The sequence below is a fragment of the Anomaloglossus baeobatrachus genome, chromosome 3, assembly GCF_048569485.1.
Source record: "Anomaloglossus baeobatrachus isolate aAnoBae1 chromosome 3, aAnoBae1.hap1, whole genome shotgun sequence".
In the NCBI taxonomy this organism is placed as follows: domain Eukaryota; kingdom Metazoa; phylum Chordata; class Amphibia; order Anura; family Aromobatidae; genus Anomaloglossus; species Anomaloglossus baeobatrachus.
The window spans coordinates 315,442,311-315,459,774 of NC_134355.1; the positions used below are offsets into that span (position 1 = coordinate 315,442,311).

The 17,464-nt window shown below is 48.7% G+C and overlaps 1 protein-coding gene across 1 annotated transcript in view; it reads left to right on the top strand.

Annotated features, from left to right (window-relative positions):
• Positions 1-9,816: 9,816 nt before the first annotated feature.
• LOC142296417 (amine sulfotransferase-like) overlaps positions 9,817-17,464 on the top strand; it is a 186,587-nt gene continuing 178,939 nt past the window's right edge. Inside the window, exon 1 of the mRNA XM_075340031.1 lies at positions 9,817-9,859. The gene's annotated coding sequence lies outside the window, so the exon portion shown is untranslated. The remainder of the gene's footprint in view (positions 9,860-17,464) is intronic.

A 17,464-nucleotide genomic window follows, 5' to 3' on the forward strand; every position in this document is an offset into this window, starting at 1 on the left:
CCAAGCATACAGCCAAAGCTACCCAGGAGTTCATGAGTGCAAAAAAGTGGAACATTCTGCAATGGCCAAGTCAATCACCAGATCTTAACCCAATTGAGCATGCATTTCACTTGCTCAAATCCAGACTTAAGACGGAAAGACCCACAAACAAGCAAGACCTGAAGGCTGCAGCTGTAAAGGCCTAGAAAAGCATTAAGAAGGAGGAAACCCAGCGTTTGGTGATGTCCATGGGTTCCAGACTTAAGGCAGTGATTGCCTCCAAAGGATTCGCAACAAAATATTGAAAATAAAAATATTTTGTTTGGGTTTGGTTTATTTGTCCAATTACTTTTGACCTCCTAAAATGTGGCGTGTTTGTAAAGAAATGTGTACAATTCCTACAATTTCTATCAGATTTTTTTGTTCAAACCTTCAAATTAAATGTTACAATCTGCACTTGAATTCTGTTGTAGAGGTTTCATTTCAAATCCAATGTGGTGGCATGCAGAGCCCAACTCGCGAAAATTGTGTCACTGTCCAAATATTTCGGGACCTAACTGTATGTGAGCGATCAATCAATCCCACTCCTTAATTAGCTAGAAGACCACCATATGCCCTGGCCTATCAGGTCGTCACAAGGGTGCCGTGTAATCTGCCCTTCTGCATGGTACCAGCTCCTCCTTGGTTACAGACCCTGTCAATTTGGTGTTGCTACCAACAGGTATACATAAATCCTGAGGAACACAGCACCACACTCACCAAACACCAATCACCCATTGGGCAGCCTGAAGGGAATAGGGCCACCCAGATGGAGGGATGGAAGAGGGAGGGCAGAGATGTCAGTAGGGAGTAGTAGTTGAGCAGTGAGACAGCGGTGACAGGACAGGTCATGCTGTGGAGCTGGGATCCTGTACCCGTCCCAGGTGCCAGACGTTGGCCTGGCCAGAAGGCGCTGGAACCCCGGTCAAAGGGGGTAGTGACAAGGTGCTGCTACTGAGAGCAGACCGGCTGCCTTGTGCTACAACCGAGCAGGGGCCAGGGCACGACGGGGTACGTGGACCTTAGGCTGGGAAGAAGCTTCACGCAGCCCAGTAATTCACCCGACGGGAATGGAGTCTTCAGGAACCATTCCCCACCCGCTCCAGAATTGGGGTACTAGCTCAATGAGGGGGATAGGACATCCCACAACCGTCCAGAAAATCCCAAGCGTGAACCCTGAGAGCAAGCTCACCCTGCTAGCCACGCAGGTGAGCGGGACCCGAGTAATTTCAAGTGAAAGGGATCCATATGAGAGACACACAGTGCCAAGGGACAAGACTTCAGACCAACCAGCAACACCAAAGGGGCACGAACCCAGTGTGCTCGACCAACAGGGACAGAGCATTCAAGAGTTTGGTTTACCTGATGTCAGCATCAGTGACTTTGGACTGTGTGAGTACCCGATATCCCTTCACCCCAGACAAGTTCCCCACTCCATCCATCACCGAGTCCCGGGACACCACTCCCCCTGCCCACAGAGGGGTTAACATCTCGAGCTGCCACACCATCGTCCCCGGGCTCCCCCCCAAACGGCAGCGGTGGTCCATCACGTTACCACACACCGTGGGTGGCGTCACGAACATTATCCCATTCACCACCCAAAACATTCCCCCTTTTTATTCCGAGGTAGCCGCGCGACTCCGCCTCGGATCCGGAGACCCCTCGAGCCACTGTGGATCCGGGTCCGAGCAGTCCGTTGGCTGTCGTGGGGGTGGCACACCTACATACAATCAAATTAGTCTCTAGGGCAAGGAATGGGAAGGAACACAGCATAAAAAATATATATATATTAAGGGTAATCCCATAAGAATATAACTGCTGTGCTCCACCTCACCGTGTCCGAGAGCACTCCAGGTATCCCACAGTCATACAAGAAAACACCAATACATTACCACTGTATTTCTCTGCCACAGGTGTACCCCTAACGTCCGTTTCATATTACCACTTCATAAGAGGGGCCCCTGGTATCTTTTATGTATCAATTTCCATATCTCCTATTGATTTTAATGTTTTTTATGAGTGTTATGCAATAAAAAAAAAAAATGTATTCATGATATGGGAGTCTGTCTTTGGATTTATGCTATTGTGACCTAATCAATCTTGAGTTAGATTGGATATACCAAATATGTATAGTTTTACTTTTATCTAAGTGGTAAAAAGAAAGTCAGAAGTATGCAAAAAAAAAAAAAAAAGCGCTTTTGTCGTCATTTTCTGAGACCAATAGTATTCTCATTTTTCATGATATGGGGCTCAGCGATGGCTTATTTTTTATGTTTTGTTTTTGCGTTACTTAGGTGTTTTGAATTTTTTTCTCACTACGATGTTTACCGATCAGATTCATTGATTTTATATTTTGATAGATCGGGCATTTCTGAACTCGACAATACCAAATATGCGGGTTTTTTTATTATTATAGTTTTAGTATTAATGGGGCAAAAGACAAATGATTTGAACTTTTAGATTTTTTTTAAATATTTTTAAAAAATATTTTTTTACATTTTTATACTGACTTTACTAGTAGATTTTACTAATTTATGACTGCATAGTCCGATCATTTCTCCTGATTAGATGGATGCTTCAACGCTGTATTTCTGCAAGAGCTGGCGCTCACAGGAAACATGTCATGGTAGCGACAGGGGTGATCATCTGACACCACGCTGCCATGGCAACCCGTCATGATCGCATCACGTGGGACGCCGATGGCGGTGGAGAAGGATGCAATCCCCGCCGGAGTGCTTTAGATTGTGCTGACAGAGTTTGACAGTGTGATCTAAGAGGATAACAGGCTCAGGTCACCCTCACCTTTTAGTTGCACATGTCTGCTGATCAAGGCCAACAAAGAAGAAGAATTGCTTTTGCTGAGGAAGACTCCATTACTGAGCCTATCTGAGAGGGTTCTGGTCTCAAAGGAAAGGCCTGGATGAAGTGCTCTGCATTTTCACAGTAGAAGCATAGTTCCAAGGTTTGGAGTGTCCTTGTCATTATTCACACATTTTGATATCATCCACTTGCATGGGTTCAGGCACCGGGGCGGAAGCTGGAGCCTGAGGAGCCAATGGTCTCTGGAAGGCTGGTGCTGGACGTGTAGGTCACCTTTCATGGGCTACTTCCATGGATTGATCTTCAAACCTGTAATCGACAAGTGTGGCTAAGGATATAAGATCATCCAGAGAAACTGAAATGTCATGACCAGTCATTTCGTCCTTGATTCTCAAACCTTCACAAAAGGTGGACACCAGTACCTTAATATTCCATCCAAGTTCAGAAGAGAGAGTACAGAATTGAACCAAATATTGACCCACAGTCTGGACTCCTTGGCACAACTGTAGAAGGGAAGATGCAGCAGACATGACATGGCCCAACTCATCATAGACTCTTCGGAAGGCCTACATAAATTCCACAGTGTCAGCTGTAATTGGGTCATTTCTTTATCATAGGAGATTGACCTAAGCGAGAGCTTCCCCACCGAGGTGCGATATCACCACTGTTGACCTGTCTAAAGAAAACTGGTGGAGCAGCAGTTCAAAATACAGGGTGCACTGGTTGATGAAATTCTGCATTGTTTTGGGTCCCAATTAAAGCGTCGGCGACATCTTTTGGTATATTTCCAACAGAGGCAGACAGCCAGAGTCAGCAGAGTCCATGGTCTGCTCAAACTGTAACGCTCATGTGGTACCCCTGAGACACCAGGTTGCCACAGGGTAATGCATCTCCTGGAGGTGAGATACCCACCCTGTATTCTAAGGACTCCTGTGTCGGTAAAAGCCACTAACAACACACCACCACCATCAGGTACACACCTACACCCCAACACCAGGCTGGGAGACTGCCTAACAACAGATGACAGGGATGGGCACTCATTGGTTAAATGGGACATCCAATCTGTGGGGGGAGACCCAGCAAGGGGAGGGAACAGTAGTGTGATAGATGGGAGCTAGCAGGAAGTGAGTCAGTTAAGTCTGTGACAGGAAAGAGGTTGAAGGGAGAGTTCTGTGGGACCCGCAGTCTGGGCGATGTCAGGACTGGGGTTCGGCCTGGCCACCGGTGTCGGGTGGACTAGAGGAGTGGGCAGAGAGGAGCAGAGGACAAGAGCAGTGAGGGGCCAGAGACGCCAGTTAGTCTGGTGGCGCCGCAGCCCCAGAGCTGGCAGAAGCCAAAGCTGCTTGAGTACCTGTGTGTAGCCTGGGGCTGGTAACTGAGCTTAGCCCAGGTTCTGTCTGTTAAACGCTGGTGACACTGGAGGTGCAGGAAGGGTTCATCTGACAAGGTACCGGCATGGGAGTCTGAGAATAAGGGAATCCCTGGAGTCCACCTTGGTAGAAGACAGTACCAGGCGGCTGCACCTTTTTACTCTGAGTAAAGTGACATCAACCGCTGCACTCGTGTGGACTGAATTATTGCCAGCATCCTGCACCGCAACACCTGCTCCAAACACTATTACCACCATCATCACCTGCCGGGGCCTGGCCCTGCTTGCGGAGGGCCCAAGTCATCAGAGCTGCATATTCCATCAGCGCCAGCAGGACTCTACAGCGGTGGCCCCCATATCTGGCCGCAAACCGCGAGTGGCGTAGTCACTACAAATCCCCTTTTTATTTTCATCCCCTCTTTATTTATTTTTTTTTGACCGACCCCCCAGGGTCGGGGATCGGGAACCGGCCACGACCATCCCCCTGAGTGTTGAACACTCCCAGGACCGAATACCCCAAGCCCTCGGGCATGTCAGTTTTTGGCGTAGTCGGCAGGATCCTGACTAGACCCATGAAAACAGGTGACAAGCGCACCTTGTGAACAGTTTGCATAAAAGTTTTAACTTTGCCGCCATTTTTGGACTGTGAATATTACTGCGTCACACCTACAAAGGGCACGAAAGCTGCAAAAGGGCATGAAAACAGAGGTCCTGCCCAAGACGCCTCCGAGGACGGAAGTGTCACAGCTGCCTGACCCTGAAGTCCCACAGTGCTCTAGACCCGCGAAAGTGGTGAAGAAACACCAAGGGGGAGAGCAAGATGGACGGCAGTGGCAGCAGATCAAGGAGCGGAGAGCAGGCGTGATGGAGGCGGTGGCGGCCATGCGGGCCAATGAGACCAGGGTGCTGCATGCAGGGGAGGTAAGCTCAACATCCTCCCTGGCCCCATTGTTGCTCCTAACCCAGTCGGCCCTTACCCAGACCCTCAACCCGGCCGCGAAGAACCAGGCCACCACGCAACCAGTCCAGATGACCCCAGGACCAGTGCCAGAAAACCCGACAACAGAGCGAGAAGTTGCCGGTGACCAGGCAGTGGCCCAACCCGCTGCTGGGGACCCGGCAGAGGACCACCCGGACCCGGAAGATGATAATCCGGGACTGAGCATTTCCGGACTGACCCCAAAGTGGGGAGTGGGGCTGGTATGCCTGGATGAGGAGGTTCGGCCAGCAGGGGTCACAGCTGAAGTACCAGTCCCCGCTTCCTCCCCTTTTCCCAGCTTCCAGTTTGAAATGTTTGAACTTTGATAATTCCCATGGGAGAGCAGGAAGGAGCAGGATGGGTCTGCAGCGGAGCAGGCTGGGACCCCCATCATCAAGGAAAGCGGTGATGTTCTCCCCTATGACTGCCCACCTTGTTTTGCCCCTTTTGCCCCACAGGGAAATATCACCAAGGACTTTGGGAGAGGGCCCATGGGACCGTGGCCTCAGAGACTGTGGGTGGTGGAAGGGGATGTGGTCGTTACAAAGCAAATGCTACCATGTTAATGTTTCTGAAAATATATATATATTGCGGTTTCTCTTTGTGTATTTGTCTTTGCAGCCCGCGGACGGGCTGGATTATACCAAGGGGGAATGTGGTGACCCTGAGACACCAGGATACATAGTTAGCCACAGGGTAATGCATCTCCCGGAGGTGTGATACCCATCCTGGATTCTAAGGACTCCTGTGTTGGTAAAAGCCACTAACAACATACCAGCATAATCAGGTACACACCTACACCCCAACACCAGGCTGGGAGACTGCCTAGCAACAGATGACAGGGATGGGAACCCATTGGTTAAATGGGGCATCCAATCTGTGGGGGGAGACCCAGCAATGGGAGGGAACAGTGGTGTGGTAGATGGGAGCTGGCAGGAAGTGAGTCAGTTAAGTCTGTGACAGGAAAGAGTTTAGTCAAGAGTCAGGAGTGAGGTGTGAGAAGAACAAGAGGTGAAAGGGAGAGTTCTGTGGGACCCGCAGTCTGGGCGATGTGAGGACTGGAGTCCGGCCTGGCTCCCGGTGTCGGGTGGACCAGAGGAGCAGTCAGAGAGAAGCAGAGGACAAAATAGCAGTGGGGGGCCGGAGGACAGTTGGTGTGGTGGCGCGGCAGCCACAGAGCTGGCATGGCCTGAAGCTGCTTGAGTACTGCTTGAGTACCTGTGTGTAGCTTGGGGCTGGTAACTGGAGCTCAGCCAAGATTTTGTCTGTTTACCGCTGGTGAAACTAAAGGTGCAGGAACGATTCATCTCACACGGTACCGGCGGCTTGGGAGTCTGTGAAGATGGGATTCCCTGGAGTCCAGCTTGGTAGAAGACAGTACTGGGTTGTTGCACCTTTTGCCATGAGTAGAGTAACATCAACCGCAGCAATTGAGTGGACTGAATCATTGCCTGCCGCAAGGCAGATGCCAAGTCTCATTCACAGGTCAGAGACCGGGACTGCGGGAGCTGTTCCCCAGGACAGGGTCAGACACAGGTTCTGATAGGCATAGTCTCTAGTGTAGATAGACAGGGGCCACCAGGATGGCTGAGGCAGATGGCATGGCCAGAAAAGACAGGCAGGGTCACTAGTTAGGCTGGGACCACCACTGTGGCTGGGACCACCGGAGTAGCTGAGGCAGATGGCACGGTTCACTGGGATGGACAACGGGGTACAGAAGGGATCGGGAGATAGGCAAGAACATTGTATACAGTAACGGGAAGCACAGTGGACAAGGGGATCTGACAACTAGCTTGCTAGGGAATACATCACTAAATAACTAATAGCGTTGATCAGGCACCTCCTCTAGTGGGATTGTGGCTTAAGTTCCCAGTGCCTCGCAGTGATAGGAAGGAAATCCAGAAAATGGCGCTCTGGCCCTTTAACACTAGAACTACTGAGGCAGTCATTTTGACTACTTTGCACTATGTATTTCTATATAGGTGTCACGAGTCCAGTAGTTCTAGTGTTAAGAGAAGTGCAGTGGTGTGCACGCATGCACTAGGAGCATTCCCGGAGGATCTATGCGGTGCACACAGGCCCCGAGAGTAGGAAGCAGTGAACGCCCAGGTGAAGGACCGTGGGAACCCAGATTAACGTGCTACAGACCGCGGCCACGGCATTGAGTGAGCCTGGGCGTCCCTGCGGAGAGGTGAGAAAGGGATGCAGGGATGCCAGCGCTACATGTGGGGATGTTTTTACTCTGCAGAGACAAAGAAAATGTTCCGAGTTGAGGGGTAGATGGATTTTGCGAATTACAGGAATATTCTTGGGGAAAACCCTTTTCAGTCTGTCAGTAATTTGAGACAGGGACGGAGGTTTACCTTTCAACAAGACAATGACCCAAAGCATACTGCTAAAGCGACACTTGACTAGTTTAATGGGAAACATGTAAATGTATTGGAATGGCCTAGTCAAAGCCTAGACCTCACTCCAATAGAGAATCTGTGGTCAGATGTGAAGATTGCTGTTCACCAGAGGAAACCATCAATATACCTAATTTGGACGTGTCCATGTGTCTGTGTGCAATGAGTCATCCACAGCCCTATGTTGCCGAGGCTGTTGAGGCAACCATCCACAGCCCTATGTTGCAAAGGCAACACTGTGAGGCAACATTGTGAGGCAATATTGAAGGAACACTGAGGCAACACTGTGAGGCAATATGTTACCGAGGCAACACTGTGAGGCAACACTGAGGCAACACTGAGGCAACAGTGTGAGGCAATATTGAGGCAACACTGTGGCAACAGTGTGAGGCAATGTGTTGCCGAGGCAACATTGTGAGGCAACACTAAGGGCGGCGTCACACGCTTCGATATATCGGGCGATATGTCGTCGGGGGTCACGGATTCCGTGACGCACATCTGGCATCGTTAGAGTTATCGTAGCGTGTGACAGCTACGAACGACTGTGAACGATCAAAAATACTCACCTTATCGTTGCTCGTTGACACGTCGTTCATTCTCATAAAGTCGTTCCTCCTTCTGAGCACCGGTAGTTCGTCGTTCCCGAGGCAGCACACATCGCTTCGTGTGACACCCCGGGAATGACGAACACAACTTACCTGCGTCCCGCCGGCAATGCGGAAGGAAGGAGGTAGGCGGGATGTTATGTCCCGCTCATCTCCGCCCCTCCGCTTCTATTGGGCGGCTGCTGTGTGACGTCGCTGTGACGCCGAACGTCCCTCCCCCTTCAGGAAGAGGATGTTCGCCACCCACAACGAGGTCGTTCGGGAGGTAAGTACATGTGACAGGGGGTTACCGACTTTGTGCGCCATGGGCAACAAATTGCCCATGATGCACTAATGACGGGGGCGGGTGTGATCGCTCATGAGATCGCACGATATATCGTGTGACACCCCAGGAACAACGAACACAGCTTACCTGCATCCCGCCGGCAATGCGGAAAGAAGGAGGTGGTCGGCATGTTACGTCCCGCTCATCTCCGCCCCTCCGCTTCTATTGGGCGGCCGCTGTGTGACGTCCCTTCCCCTTCAGGAAGAGGATGTTCGCCGCCCACAGCGACGTTGTTCGGTAGGTAAGTACGTGTGACGGGGTTACCGACTTTGTGCGCCACGGGCAACAAATTGCCCATGACGCACAAACGACGGGGGCGGGTGCGATCGCTCATGCGATCGTACGATATATCGTCCTGTGTAACGCCGCCCTAAGACAACACTGAGGCAACAGTGTGAGGCAACATGTTGCTGAGGCAACACTGTGAGGCAACATTGTGAGGCAACACTGAGGCAGCATTGCAAAGATGGATCAAATTGATCGCGCTGCTGCACATAGAGAATCGAATCGCATACGGATGCCTAACCTGCGTCTTAATGAAAGACGAACGAAATTGTCGAAGAACTGCTGATACAGCCCGACAGAGGGCAGCCAGAGCAAGAGAACTGAATGAAGTAACTGAATCACATAGAACATCTAATGCTGCATTACAACGAGCAACACGCAATGCACAAACTGGGACACATATTTCACAAAGACGTCTTACTTGAAGGAGCTGTAGTAGTAGTGCCCTAAGGAATGGCCAAAAATCCTAGTGGGAAGATGTGGAAAGCTCAGAGACTTATTTAAAGCAACTTGCAGTTGTAATTGCAGCAACAAGAAGGCTCTACAAATAACTGATTTTAGGGGGGTGAATAGTTATGCACACTGAAGTTTTCAGTTATTTTGTTCTATTTGTTGTTTGCTTCACCATAAATCGAAAACCAAATGTTCAATCATAGGCATGTTCTTTACAAGAACTAATATAAGCACTTTAAAAAAAATGAAATTTTAGGATTCGAGGTAACAAAACCCGAAAAATGCCAAGGGGGTGAATACTTTCACAAGGTACTGTATACACATACACTGTGACTGCAGGGCACAGTGTGGCAGTTCCTGGTGTAGAAACAGTAGAACTTCACAGATTATTTCTGCTGTGATGCAGGTGAGTAGGAGGAGGAGATGGAACAGCAGGAGGGAGGTGGACAGTGTAGAGTGCTCCGTATTGGGCAGGATCGCTGCTTAACAGGTAGATGAGCACAGAAGGGAGGGAATAAAATGATGGGGACTGTAGTTATAAATTGGATAAAGAAAGTTACAGATATACAGACAGCAGCTGAGCACAGAAGAGCAGGGAAGGTAAGCAGGGAGGAGCAGGGTAGGTAAACAGGAGGCTACCAAACTTATGGGAGGATTCATAGCCATATTACATGTATGTTGGATGCATTTGAAAACAAATTGTATTGTACTGTACAATGCAGCGCTTTGGATGCAGCTGAAGCATGCTGCGTCGAAAACGCAGGACACACCGATCGTGGGCACACACCCTTACGTGGCTCTGTTCTGCACTGCTCTTCTAAGACTGGCTCTGATAAGATTACAGTTGGAGTCACAGGAATCATATTGTGTTTGGTCTGATGTAGCAGAGCTGACCTTGTCATTTAATCCTGGGGATGTATTATGCAATATAGTAAATCACCTGCGGTCTTATGGTAAATTACCTACAGTACTATTGTAAATCACCTGCAGACTTATGGTAAGTTACCTGCAGCCTTATGGATAACTAATGAGGAAAGCAGATATGGTTATAGTGTCATGGCAACTGAGCTCTGCTACATCTCTATACATTATGTCGGTGGAAGGCAATTAATTATCCCAAGGGGCCATCCTGTTGTGGAGGGCTGAACAAAGAGAAATACATTAATTCTGTTTATAAATTATTATTATTATTATTATTATTTTAAATTTGTATTACTTAATGAACTATCCACAGTTTCACTGTACCGTCCGTGTGTACTTACTCGTGCATGGCTTAATCTTTAAGACAAGCATATAATACTAGCAGGACAAATCAGGTAGCCTGTCAACACAACAGTCAGGGAGCATGCTTAGAGGTTGGGAAAGCGGCGAGAAAAGGAGAGACGGCTCTCAGAGTGAGGAGGAGCAAGGTTGGGGGGAGCAGCAGAACTGGTAGGAGGCAGAAAGGCTATCCTTTTGTTCAGGGGGGCCGCGGAAGGGAGCAGGAACGAGAAAGAGCATGGGCTTCTGGAGGCACCCCGGGGGCATAGGGGGGATGCCCCCTGCTCCATCATTACCTGCACCCTTCCGTGCCTCCGTCATCCCCCTGTAATGTAGGGGCTTGGATCAGACCTGGGAAATAAAGGATAGCCTGATGCCAGAGTGGAAATGCCAACCTCCACCGCTTTTCACTGCAACCTTGGAAAGGCCACCATTTGAGAAGATCAGATTGCTTCTCCACGTGGAGCGATTCAGATGACGGACCCTGATCGCAGCCCATGGAGCTGCTTGGAGGTTGAGTGGTAGCGCTCCTCCGTTTGCCTGTGCAGAACGTTGGACCGCTTTTTTCTGCGCTTGGGTTGGATGAAACTCACCACTGCTCAGTTGCCTCCATGGATGGGTGGGTGGCCAGTGTGTGTACCACTGTAGGGAATGTGAAGCATCTCGTTAGATATATCGTAGCGTGTAAAGCCCGCATTACACTACTCACCATGGGTGGCGTCATGAACTGAATACGGCCAAGCCCGTACAACTACGTCCCCCTTGCATTAGTGCCGTATTGTGCCGCATAGCCTTGCGTTGCGTCCGTTTTTTGCCGGATGCAGCATATTTAGCTCATGCGGTGGCCGGATGGAACGTTGCCTGGCACGTTTTTTTGTGCGGCGAAAAAAACGCATTGTACCGTTTTTTTCTACTGCACATGCTCAGTATCAAGCCGCATCCGTCAAAAAACGGACGGGCCGCATGGAAAAACGTATGCAACGGATCCGTTTTTTTTCGCCGCATCCGTTGCATATGTTTTTGAGCCGGATTGAGCCACACTGCAAAAACAAGATGTGTGAAAGCAGCCTTACCTCCTTCTGCCCGGGAAAAGGATATTATACAATACCCTGTAACGACCATGCTACAGGGGTGTTACACCAGCACTTTAGGAATTGGCATTGCCACATAGCCAGCCAATGTCTGATTTAAACCAGACCAAGGCAAAAAAGTACCTGGATTTGACCTTATTCTAGTTCATCAGTTTTTTTGCTCCTTTGGAGAAAACATCTGGCCATTTTCCCGTATTGCAACCCCAAATCCGCCAAAATGTCTGGAACTGGCGGTCAAATCAAGGTAGGTTCCCCTGAAAGATCTATGCACATCAGGGATAAAAGCACAAAAATCAGTCTGATGCTTTGATGATGTTTTGGGGCACTGGGGCCCGGATGTCCCCCTTCTGAGATCATGGAAGTTTGCAAAGTTCAAAAACTTTTCTGTGTCATGGGCACTTTGACAAGATTGTCTGGAACGGTTTTCAGACACTTGGGGCAAGAGAGCTCAGGATAAATGTGAACCGAGTTTTATTCTGATATTTAAGAGGTAGAATGCTCTAATACACAACAGTACAAAAATAGTTCTAATTTGTATTTTTGTGCAGGCCACCTTACAATATTAGTGATAAGATCGATTTATTCTGTGGATCAGTGTAATTACAGCGTTTTATAGTTTTTATGTTTTGCTGGTATTGTACTGCCCTGGTGTTGGTTGGGCTGCTTGAATCCGGGATCATGGTGGCTCGAGGGGCCCGGACTCAGGTTGGCAGACACTATGATCTGTGAAAGGTGGTATTTACAGGGGATATGTTTGTGACCCCACCTGTGGGTTGCGGTAATGGGAGTACCGCCGCTGCTCTAAGGAGTACTGGGGCGGATGGACTTAAGCAGCCTGACGTAAGTCCCTCCATAGGTAGGGAAGGCCCCGGGCTCAGAGTGTTTGTAGTTATTAGGGAGAGCAGGGTGCAGGGGACCAGGGTACTCACTGAGGATAGTCGTGGTGCTTGATGAGGATTATAAAGGAGACACACGCGCTGCAAGTAGAGATGAGCCACCCCCCTGGAGTTAGAGTTCGGTTCGGTTCGTCGAACGGTGCCCTGTTCGATGAGCCGTTCGACGAACCTCTCGAACCCCATTGAAAACAATGGGAGGCAATCACAAACACATAAAAACACATTATAAATGTGCACATACAGTTAATAAACATTGACATAACACTTACCGGTCCCCGTGATCCGTCCTGCACTCTGTCTCATGTCGCTATTCCTTCCGATGATTGCTGCGTCCTCCCGGTAACCAGCACTGACAGGACCTTCTGTGATGTCAAAATAGTCATGTGACCAGTCACGTGTCTGTTATTTATCTCATTGGCTACAGACTGGTCATATGACTATGACGCGTCATGTAAGACCTGTCAGTGCATCTCTTCAGTACGCGGTGATCGTTTGTGCATCTGTGACACCCTGGACCCCAGGGGTCACAGGTCACTACACAACATCATACACCCCCTTCCCTGGACAGGTCACACCAGTCAAACATTAAATCCTTGTTGCCACCCTCCAGGGTTGATGTCCACACCAGGTGGGGCGGAGCCAGGCGGTTGGTCCCACCCACCGAGGAGTTCACAGCCTGGAGGCGGGAGAAACATAGTCAGTTAGTCCAGTGGTGGTCAAAGAGTCCAGTTCCTGGGCAGGAGTGAAGAGTGAGAACTGTGTGTGTCTGGGTCAGAGCCCGGGCACTTCCAGCAAGGTCGGCAGACGGTGGTGGCCGTCTGCAGGAGTTGGCGAAGGTCAGCGGAACCGTAGAACCGGGGTCGGGTGGTGGCCCGCCGGTAACGAACCGGGGAGCCGATTGGAGCCAAGCACCAAGCAGGGTACTCAGACCCCGACTAGGCTTAACCCCTTCACGACCGCGGGCCGTAAAATTACGTCCCTGCGGTCATAACCTTACTGCCCGCGGTCTGCCGGCAGCATCATGCTGCGATCGGCACACATCTCAGCTGATTTTCACAGCTGAGATGTGTGCCTGCTAGGCACGAGCAGAATCGTTATCTGCTCATGCCGTTTAACCCCTTATATGGCGCTGTCAATATGTGACAGCGCCATTATAAGCGCGATCGCAGTAAAATTTTAATTACCGCCCGATACCGGAAGTCACGTGATGCGATCACGTGACTCCCGATAGTTGTCATGGTAGCACAGGGTCATGTGATGACTCCTGTACTACACCTGACTTGCTTTCACTTTCGCTGTGCCAGCGGCACAGCAAAAGAGAAAGAGAGCGTATCTGCTGTTTACAGCCTTGTAGCTGTGATCAGCAGATACTGCAGAGCGATCAGATTGCTGATCGCAATAGCCCCCTAGGGGGACTAGTAAAATAAAAAAAAAAAGATTAAAAAAAAGTTTTAAAAAATTAAAAAAAAAACAAAAAAACCTAAAAGTTCAAATCACCCCCCATTCGCCCCATTGAAAATTAAAGGGTTAAAAAAATAAAAAATATACACACATTTGGTATCGACGCGTTCAGAAACGCCCGATCTATCAAAATATAAAATCAATTAATCTGATCAGTATACAGTGTAACGTCAAAAAAATTCCAAACGCCAAAACGACGTTTTTTTGTCGCCACAACTTTTGCGCAAAATGCAATAAGAGGCGATCAAAACGTAGCATCTGTGCAAAAATGGTACCGTTAAAAACGTCAGCTCGAGACGCAAAAAATAAGCCGTCACTGAGCCATAGATCCCAAAAAATGAGAACGCTACGGGTCACGGAATATGGCGTAAAACGTGCGCCACTTTTTTCGGACAAACTTTCCGATTTTTTTTAACCCCTTATATAAAAGTAAACCTATACATGTTTGGTGTCTACGAACTCGCACTGACCTGAGGCATCACACCCACACATCAGTTTTACCATATAGTGAATAAAATATCTTAAAAACCATAGTGCTATTGCACTTTTTTTGCAATTTTTCTGCATGTGGAATTTTTTTGCCGTTTTCCAGTACACTATATGGTAAAACTGAGGGTTTCATTTAAAAGTACAGCTTGTTCTGCAAAAAATGAGCCCTCACATGACCATATTGACTGAAAAATAAAAAAAGTTACGTCTCTTAGAAAAAGAATGGCGCAAAAAAAAAACAGAAAGCGAAAAATCGGCCGGTCGTGAAGGGGTTAAAGACAACCTCTAGTCAAATTCTATGATTGCAGTCTGGACCTCATGCGTTCATTCCCAACCAAGTCCCAATTGAAGACAGCCCAACCAGTTTGGATAAGCGCCACAGCCAAGGGCCAAAAATCCAAAGGCCCAGCGTCTGCGGACAAAGGGGCTCCTCCGGCACATATACGTCGGGGAGCGGACTACCGGTGCCCAGGCATTGGAGTCAACATACAAATACAGGTGCAGGGAAACGACAGCCACCATCAACCCATCCAGGGAAACACTGCAGCCGGCTGCGGGCCCCGTCCATCCAGCCGTTTGGTGTACCAGAGACTCTGTCCATCTGTGTCTGAGTGAGTACACCAGTGCCATCCGGCACCACGCCGCGCTGCACCGCGACCCTGCACCCTTTGAGCCCCCCCATCCTACGGGAATCCAGACAGCCACCAGACCCCAGGACCAACAGCCCCTACCCACGGAGGGGTCAACACCTAGCTCCTCCCTGCCATCGCTTCCGGGAACCCCGTCACCAGCAGCGGTGGTGCCCACCATCACCACAACCCGTGGGTGGCATCACGAACACTATCCATTCCAAATCCTCTTTTCACTTGTGGGTGAGGAGCGCTGCTAGAGCTCCGGGTCCGGCCCCACTCGAGCCACCGAGGAGAAGGCACCGGATCCGGGCGTGATCTCCCCGTGCAGCCCCCGGGATGGGGAAGCTGGCCCACGCCCCCGACACATCCCCGTGTATCGGCGACATGCTCTGGCACACGGTCGGGTTCCCGGTCTGCTTCCCTGTTCCGTTATAAACCGGCTGCCACAGCCGGTCAATAACGGAGATCACCGTTACTATAGCCTGTCAGTGGTGACGTTACCGCTTACAGGCTGCCAGCAGCTCCTTCTCACTCACGGAGTAAAAACACTGCATGGGGAATAGCGTCTTCCCCCATGCAGTGCTGTCTGATGTAGCAGAGCTGCATGTTTTAAAGGAGAAAGAAGACAGAAGAGCCGGATCGTGGAGGATAAGAGGGAGTAATGAACATGGAGTCTCTAATGTGTCTGTGTATTTATTTCTATTAAAGTATTTTTTCTCTGTGTGGTGTCTTTTTTTAACCCTTTATTGGAGATTCTTAATGGCAGTGTCAAATTTGCCTGACATTAAGAATCTCTGGCTTAATACTAGCTAGTAAAACAAAACCAGTATAAACCCATTATTACCCAGCAAGCTACCGTCACCAGGGCTGTTGGAAGAGTTGGATACAGCGCCAGATGATGGCGCTTCTATGAAAGTGCCATTTTCTGGGGCGGCTGCGGACTTCAATTCGCAGCAGAGGCGCCCAGAAACCTCGGGCTAACCTGTGCTGCGGATTCCAATCCCCAGCTGCCTAGTTGAACCTGGCTGGATACAAATATATGGCGAAGCCCATGTCATTTGTTTTTTAATTATTTCATGAAATAAGTGAAATAATTAAAAAAAATGGGCTTCCCTATATTTTTGGGTCCCAGCCGGGTACAAATAGGCAGCTGGGTGTTGGGGGCAGCCCATAGCTGCCTGCTGTACCTGGCTAGCATACAAAAACATGGCGAAGCCCACATCATTTTTTTGGTGGGCAAAAAACTCCTGCATACAGTCCTGGATGGAGTATGCTGAGCCTTGTAGTTCTGCAGCTGCTGTCTGCTCTCCTGCATACACTAGTGAATGGAGCATGCTGAGCCTTGCCGTTCTGCAGCTGCTGTCTGCTCTCCTCCATACAGACAAACAGCAGCTGCAGAACTACAAGGCTCAGCATACTCCATCCAGGACTGTATGCAGGACTTTTTGCCCCCCCAAAAAATTATTTCGGCTTCACCATATATTTGTATGCTAGCCAGGTACAGCAGGCAGCTACGGGCTGCCCCCAACCCCCAGCTGCCTATTTGTACCCGGCTGGAAACAAAAATATAGGAAAGCCCGTTTTTTTTAATTATTTCACTTATTTCATGAAATAATTAAAAAACAAATGTCAATTGTTTTTGCCATTTGAGTTTTGAACTGCAAAGCAGAGTTTTAGCCCAAATTTCTGCCACAAAAAGGCAGCATTTTGAACTGCATAGTGCGGTCAAGAAACCCAAATCCCCATAGACTAAGCTTGAAAAGCAGAACACATCCATTTTGGCATTAAACGCTGCAGTTGAAAAAGCAGGTAAAAAGCAGGTAAAAAGCAAAGTGCGGTCTTATACTACATGTGAACACGGACTAAATGTCCAAGCAAAGTGGATAAGACGTAATGAAATATCAGTCCTCGGTGTCTAAAGATGCCGCTAAACTCTGCGGTTTTGGTGGGTTTTTTTCTTTATAATCTTCAGTATTCACATCTGCACCAAACATGTATCAAATAAGGGGACAATGCTCAAAAAATACCGCAGACACGCAATAATCAGAGAAGAATGTTAATGCACTCATGGTGCGGACACCTGCAGAAAAAATGCAGCATTTACGCTCTGTGTGAACACGGCCTCAGTGATACATTTTTATTACATTTTTTTATGGGTTTTAATAAAGAAAAATAATAAATTGCGCCATTTTTTTCTGACAAATACCAATCCCTATATTTAATCTGATCGCTGCATTGTTTGGGTCGTTACGATTACAGGGACACCAAATATGTCCATGTTATTTGCTGATTTGTGATGTTTATTATTTTATAAAAAAGTGTAATAAAATTACATTATTCTATTTTTTTTATTATTTTTAGTAATTTTATTAGAAG